The sequence below is a fragment of the Vigna unguiculata genome, chromosome 6 (genome assembly GCF_037176805.1).
Source record: "Vigna unguiculata cultivar grain cowpea cultivar isolate G323 ecotype 2 chromosome 6, ASM3717680v1, whole genome shotgun sequence".
Classification (NCBI taxonomy): domain Eukaryota; kingdom Viridiplantae; phylum Streptophyta; class Magnoliopsida; order Fabales; family Fabaceae; genus Vigna; species Vigna unguiculata.
This window is the reverse complement of record NC_140797.1, coordinates 6,298,495-6,306,001: the sequence shown is the minus strand read 5'-3', so window position 1 is coordinate 6,306,001 and position 7,507 is coordinate 6,298,495. Positions and strand designations below refer to the sequence as shown.

General features: G+C 31.3%; 1 long non-coding RNA gene across 1 annotated transcript; it reads right to left on the bottom strand.

Moving 5' to 3' along the window:
- Positions 1-1,250: 1,250 nt before the first annotated feature.
- LOC146885441 (uncharacterized) lies at positions 1,251-3,927 on the bottom strand. Its single transcript, XR_014995523.1, has 3 exons — positions 3,667-3,927; positions 2,995-3,102; positions 1,251-1,727 (listed from the first exon to the last, which is right to left on the bottom strand). It is a non-coding gene; the product is annotated as an uncharacterized LOC146885441 (long non-coding RNA).
- Positions 3,928-7,507: the final 3,580 nt, after the last annotated feature.

The window sequence follows — 7,507 nt, the reverse complement described above, 5'->3', positions numbered from 1 at the left end:
TTTTCATGGGTTTTATGCATGCCCCTTTTGTGAAACTTTCAAAATCACCCATAGTGAACAAAAAAACAATTCTCGTACAGAATTTGAAGTGAAATTTCTTTTTATTTTTATTTTTTCGGTCACATATTATTTTTGGTCTGTTGGATCAAAGATTAGTCCCACCTCCAGTATTAGAATTGTCATTATTCACTTATTAAATATGAATTTTTATAACATGACAATCAGAGTACATACTTTAGATTGTGAACCATAATATTAATACTTTTACTTATTAATAATTTTAATAAAAAAAGAAATATATATAAAGAAAATAGAATGAAAAAACAAAGTATGATCAATCTAAGTAAAAATATATATACAGCCGATATAAAAAAAGTGATTTTATATATGGCACCTTAAACAATTAATATAGAAAAATTCATCTTTATTAAAATATCGTGTCCATTTGATAACAAGATTTTTTAGATTGGTTTATTATATGTGAATGTAAAAAGACATATCTTAATGTAAACTGATGTAAAAAATCTCTTTTTACGCTGAATTTATAACAACGGGCATAAAAATAATATATTTTATTTACACAAATATTATTGTGTACATTTTATGATAGTTTTTTTAATTATCAATCTAAAAGCTAATTCAGTACCATTAAGAGGAACAATAGTAGAAGGCCCATAATAATTACAACAATCCGTGAAATATGCACTATGCCAAAATTGTCAATAGACAGCGTTTTTTTTCTAATAGATAGCGTTTTTTAAGCGCTATCTATTGGAGCGGTATCTATTAATAGATAGCGTTTGTAAAAAAGCGCTATCTAATGACATCTTATAGACAACGTTTGGCTCAACAAGCGCTATCTATGTATTATTGAAAAGATAGCACTTCCTAAAGACAGTGTTGTCTATCGATGTACTTATAGATAGCACTTGGAAAAATAAGCGTAGTCTATATTTTTTATTTATTTTTCATCATTTTTTTTCAAACAAGCAATGAGTATTGGTTTGATTTTTTTTTATAATTTATTTAATTTTTTGTTCATTCTGTTTATTTTAGTATTATCATTTACGAAAACATTTATGATAACTATAACAATCAATAAAAACTTACCCAATGTGATTTAAAAAAAAAATGCATGCATTATTTTCTAGGCAACTATTTTCTTTTATAGATAGTAAACACTTATAAAATAAAAATTAAAAATAGTAAACAAACTACTTTAAATGAACACTTATAAAAAAAAGAGCTTGGCAGCCTATATATATCAAGCTTCTAACCCAAAATGGCCCAAGTAGTCAACAAATATAAAGACACAGTCTGCTGGTACTATGAAAACTGATAATGATTCATGTATATACATACACTTGTAAGGGCTAAGTATAGCCTTTGGGATTCTAATCTTCCTAATTAGTGGTTTCCAAGGTTTGTCCATGAAATCTGCTATGCTAACTCCTTCAAAAGTGTTCTGATCTCCCTGCCAAAAAGCATTCACTCTGCCATAAGTCCCTTTGGTCTCAAACAACCATTGGTTGTGATCAAAATCTTGAGTTTGGCTCCTCAACAACATGGACTTGTTGTTCACTGAACTCAACCCATGGGACATCCTAGGACCCCACCACCCTTGTCACATGGGACGCTTTGAGGACTTCTCTTGGGAGGAAGAGATGATTGCTTGAGTCTCCACAACATTGTCTCCAACATAGGCAACAAGGCTTTTGGATGTATTACTGAAAAAGACATGAAAAAGAAAAAAAAATTAATGAGAGGGTTGGTTGAGTTGATTTATTGACTTAAGTTTATGACTAATTGGCATGAAAAAGAAAATGCATGATTACTTGAGAGACATGACTAATGCAGCCAAAGAGATACCATTGAAGTAGGAAATGTGAAAGAGAACAAAATGAAGAGAATCAAAGATGATGATGAAGTAAGTGGTCCTCATGTTATGGCAATTATTTTTGCACACAAGGTCATGACTTTTCTGTAGTGATTTTCCTCCAGTGACTATGTACACAATGTCCACAATAATCTCATATCAGTTGTTGAGGCACCACAATCCACAATCCCAACTTTTTCCCAAAACATGCTTTCCTAGCTCATGGTACCTATCAACATTTTCCCAGCCACCATCTCATGCATATCAACCATTTGCAACAGTGTACAAATTAATTATCCATGACAACACGAGAATAACTACTCCACGACCCTTGTTCCACCATATTCAAATTAATCCAACCAAGTTCTTTCAATAGTTAAAAGTTCTTTCATGTTTTTCATGTTTTATTTTTCATTTATTTTTTTCATATTTTTCATGAAAATTAGCGTAGTACTTTTTATCAGATTTTTATGGCTTATGCTAGTGGGTATACCTACTAATTGACGCACACACTATCAATTACGCTAATATCCCAAGCTTTTTAAATTTCTATTAAATTAGGTTTCTTATTACACGTATTTCCTATCCAAATTGGATAAAAGATTTTAAGCCACCAATAAAAGAGTTACTATCTATCAAATGGAAATACACCTTGAAATATATTATATTAGAACCAAAAGTCAATATCCTACAATAAGATATCACAAAAGTAACTTCCTTACAAAGAAATATATTATAACAGAATCAAAAATCAATATCCAACATACGTTAAGAAGAATAGTCTAATTCTAAAAGTTACACGTGTCTAAACAAAAACGAGAATTTTGAATATTGAAACTTAAAAAAATCAAGATTTTATAATTACAGAAAGCAAACATGTAATTAAACCACATCAACAATTTTATAATTTATGAATATCATGATTGAATGAAAATATAAACAAATTTAACCTTATCTGCTCCAATGACATAGCTATCCTTATATCGACTTGTCAACATGGCAATGACAATTTCTACAATAGTAAGATGTCTGCAAACACCCATTCTACATGAATAATAATGCATAAAAAGTAAAACACAACCATCAAAATTCCATCTTCAAGGTAAAATAACACTAACCTTCCAGTATGGGAAAATTGACAATTTGTTGCACATCTAATTGAACTTGAAACGCGTACAGTAGTCCTACCTTTGTCTCAAGGTATGAAAATTGTTTCTATGACCAACCTATCGTCCAATATGAATAAAATATGCATTATCTTGTGAGTTTAAAGTTAATAAGAATACTCTCCAGAAACAATTAAATATAAGCAAGTCGTGCAACTAATTATGAAGCTACAACCATAAAAAATAATAGCTTTCAGGTTTCATAAAATTTTCTATCTAGATTAATTGAATGGTGAAATATATGAAAATAAAAAAGAGAAAGATCAATTTAACCTTTTTTGTTCCATCAATTGCTGTACGAATTTCTTTCAGAACAAGCACCTTGAACTCTGTCATTTTCATTCAGCATTTTCTTGAAATCTTATTCAATGCTAGGACTAAAGACCAAATGACAATTTAAAACGAACCTAAGAGCTTTAGGAACAAAAATAAAACAAATGTGCGATGTAAAAAGAGAGGTAATGACATACTAAATTACATTTCAAGATCTTAATACCATTAATGGTGATAGTAAATTACAGCTTTAATACTACTGCTAGTGTTTATGCACCAATCTTATCATGTTCAACCAATCTAAATATTATAAACATGTACAAACTTTTTATATAGACAGTAAAAACATACTTCAAGATTAGGGTAAGTCACGCATTTGAGAAGCGTCTTCGAACTCGGCATGAAATTCCAATGCCATCACAATCTCCTGTATCAAATGCACATCGTTAAGTAGTAAAGAGAAAGAATAGAAAGGGTACACAAACAAGAGAAGGATTTATGCATTTCTTAAAATTGGGGAAAGAGTAGTGATCAAAGTCAGAGAGGTTGTGATGAGAAGAAATAGAAAGGAAACGGCGTAGGCGAGGAGAGAGAAGAGAAGAGAACGGTGGAATTTCTATCTATTTTTTTGTTGAAAAAAATAATGGGTTGAAAGAAGATGAGAAAATGTGCGCAACAAAAAGTTGGATGAACAGAACAAAGAGTGAAAGTGAAATAAAAGGGAAGAGGAAGGGCAACTAATCTAACCTAATGGAGTGAGAATTACTTTTGTGGAAACACAATAGAACAACCTCAACAACCAAGTGACGCCGACAACACAACACAACCTGTTAGTGTTTGCACATTTGCGCTATCAACACTAAAAAATAGATCCCTGAGACTCTTTTGGCCATGCTTGTCTGCATCTTCTTCGTCGTTGGTGTGTTGGAATATAGTGATGGAAGGTTTAGGTTAAGGTGGAAGGTTCAAAATAAGGGATGCTGGTAATGACGCGAACGATGCTGATAACAGGATGTGAGTAGGAGTGAGGTTGAGAATGAATTTTGTGACAGTTGAGAATGATTTTTTCATAGGAGAAGGCAATGTGTGCGTTTTAGAATTTTTTTAATTAACCATGGACAATGCTTATTTTCTAAAACGCTGTCTATGATGATACAGTACATGGCGCTTAAATATAAAAACGCTATTTACTTATCTATTCTATTTTTTTAAAATATAAATCAATCATAGATAGCATCTTTTTTATGAAGCGTTATCTATGTGTATATATTTTATAGCGCTTATTTTACAAAGCGTTGTCTTTTGATTTTATTTTTAATTTATAGCGCTTAATTAAATAAGCGCTATGTAAATACCGTTGTCTATTGCTTATTTTGGCATAGTGATGGGAAAGATATGCTTTTATAATTGTTTATCATTTGTTATCTGTAAGGATATTAACAGAACCCATTAATATATTCTCTATGGAATCAAAAGGTCTACTAATGCATCCTTTGTAGGTGGACTTTTCCTCCGCTTTTACCAACAAGATCAAGTTATCATCTCTTTCTCTCAAAGGTTCAGACGTTGGAGATCGTTCATCTACCTTAGAGTTTGCCCACCAATTTTTTGGTAAAAACATTTGGCGAAAACCATAAGGTTGAGTAAAACTCCTCCCCACCGAAGTACATGGTATTGACTCAAAGCCATATGCAGACTTCAAGATATTCACACCTAGAAATGTTGGATCCACGTGCCATTACCTCTATCAAAAAGCACATGGAGACACTCCTCAACAAAAGTGGGGAGAACATCCAATAAGTGGTAACTAGGTTGCAACAACCAGTGAACAACTTATTGCTAATCTACTGCTCTTTGATACACCTTTTCAAATCTTTACATCTTCTTTGGTCCATGTGAAGAGTGTGAGAAGTCCATGTGGATTTGGGCCATCTTGGATGAAGTCCAATTGGATCTTTTTGAGCATGCCCCTTGTTATTGGGCCTCTTGATGGGCTTGGACTTGAAGGTGTACCTTGACTTGATGTTGGGCCTGTTGGGGTCACATCAGGAAATCCTACTCATTGAATAATTTGTTGTGATATCTATAGCTAATGTTTTTGTTGTTATATTAATTTATGCTTTAATATTGTCTATTCTTACCATTGATAAAGATGTTCTATATCATGTATATATTTTAAGTATTTTGAATGAAAATAATTATGAAATAATTTGTCTTACTAAAACTACTATTGTGTTATGAAAAACACTTGAACTAAAATTAGCTTGATATTTATATGAAAAAAAAGGTGATTGATAATAAATATAATATTTATCAAATTATAAATTTAAAATTATTGATATATGACATGCTATTATTACAATTGTTAAGAAGTTGAGAAATTTTGGTGATACGATCCTATCCAGGAAAGAGTATGATCGTTTCTGAATTTGAATCCTCAAGAGGCACGACACGAATAAATCATAGATGAACGCAGAATAAGACAGAGATGGAGGACGCCACAATCTAGCAGATTGATAAGTCAAGTGAAGATTCGCCACAAAGATGTTAATCTTTGATAAGAACCGGAAGCCTAAGCCAAGAACAAAGAGAATGCTCTCTTTAATGAAATAAAATTCAATATATCTAGAAGTTATGATACATGTATGTATAAATGAGTTTTTTTGTGTGAAACTCAATGTATTATTCATTAAGTAATATCTTCATATGATGTTAATCTAATGGTGCAGCGAAATAAAAAAAAAATTCTTTTATTTGATATAATAAATGTTGTGTTTCAAGTTCTAGCTTGTCTTTGCCTATAAAATTATATAGTGTGAAACTTTATATTCAACCTACCATATTTTGAACACAAAAGGTTGTGATAAACTTTTTATGAGTTATGAAAGAAAAAATGAACGACATTTAAAATATTTCAAAGTGTGGAGGTGTCTTGTAAAGGTTAATATACCTTTTAATGGAAAAAATCTTTGGTTATTTATACTAATAAATTTCTAGAGATGTTTCCTTCAAATGATAAATTATCTAAATTTTTTTGTGATACCTCGGGAACTGTTTTGCCATCTAGTGTAATATTATTTGTATTTTTTCTAGTTATGACAATATGTCCAATTTCTTGAGATTATTGAATGATATATATTAATTTAAATTGGATATGGATTCTAGTTACACAAGATCACCTACTGGTTATGGTTATGTTTTGACCTTGGATGGAGGTGCACTATCATGTAAATATGTTAAAAAGTTGTTGTCATGATCTACTATGCAAACATAAATTATTCCTATTTTCAATGCATCCCGACAATCAAATTGTTATACTTAAAGTTTCTAATAAAAATGTCAATGAAAATTTGACATATGAGAATGAGAGACAAATATATTAGAAACTTAATTACTCATGGTATTGTCTCTTTTGAATTTGTCAGATTAGAAAGAAATATTGCATATCTGCTTATCAAAGGGTTGATGCATCAACAACAAGTATTTGAGTCGTCGAGGGGAATGAGATTATAGCCCATAAATTAGTTGTAACAATGGACACTCATCTCCACATGAATGGCGATCCGATGGAATGGAGTTCAATGGGTAACAACGAAGTTGTTGTTGACTAAAGTACACCAAATAATTTGATTAAATTTTATGTCTCATTCCTATGGCGAGGTGTACTATAAATTGTGACAATAATAAGGTTGAGGAATGTACATTATTATGCTTATTTTATAAAATACCTCTTAATAAACCCAATGGTTGAGGTATGTTCATTATTTTATAAAATATCTCTTAATAAACCCAATGAAAATTATTGTAGGGGTGTGAGTCACAAACCACCCTTTGAGGGTTTACCTAGTGAGTGTGATGGTGGGGCCGCCATTGTGAGACATGGGCAAGTCTCTAAGTGACACTCATGAAACAAGATACATGCACAAGGCCGTAATGTGCACCCATTGATTATAACCTATAATGAACACCAATATATTGTATGTGTTATTTACTAAAATTCGGTCACAGGGAATGTAGCTCAAGGCAATTAAGTCTCTGCATTTTCTTGAGTGGAAGTTTATAAGCACTAGGTTTTTAACTTGTAAATGACAAAATTACTAACACAAGTTAATATTCAAGCACATCATAAAAAAATTGTCATGTCTTTGTGATAACGATGTCATTGACGTGATCAAATTAATACTACTAAACT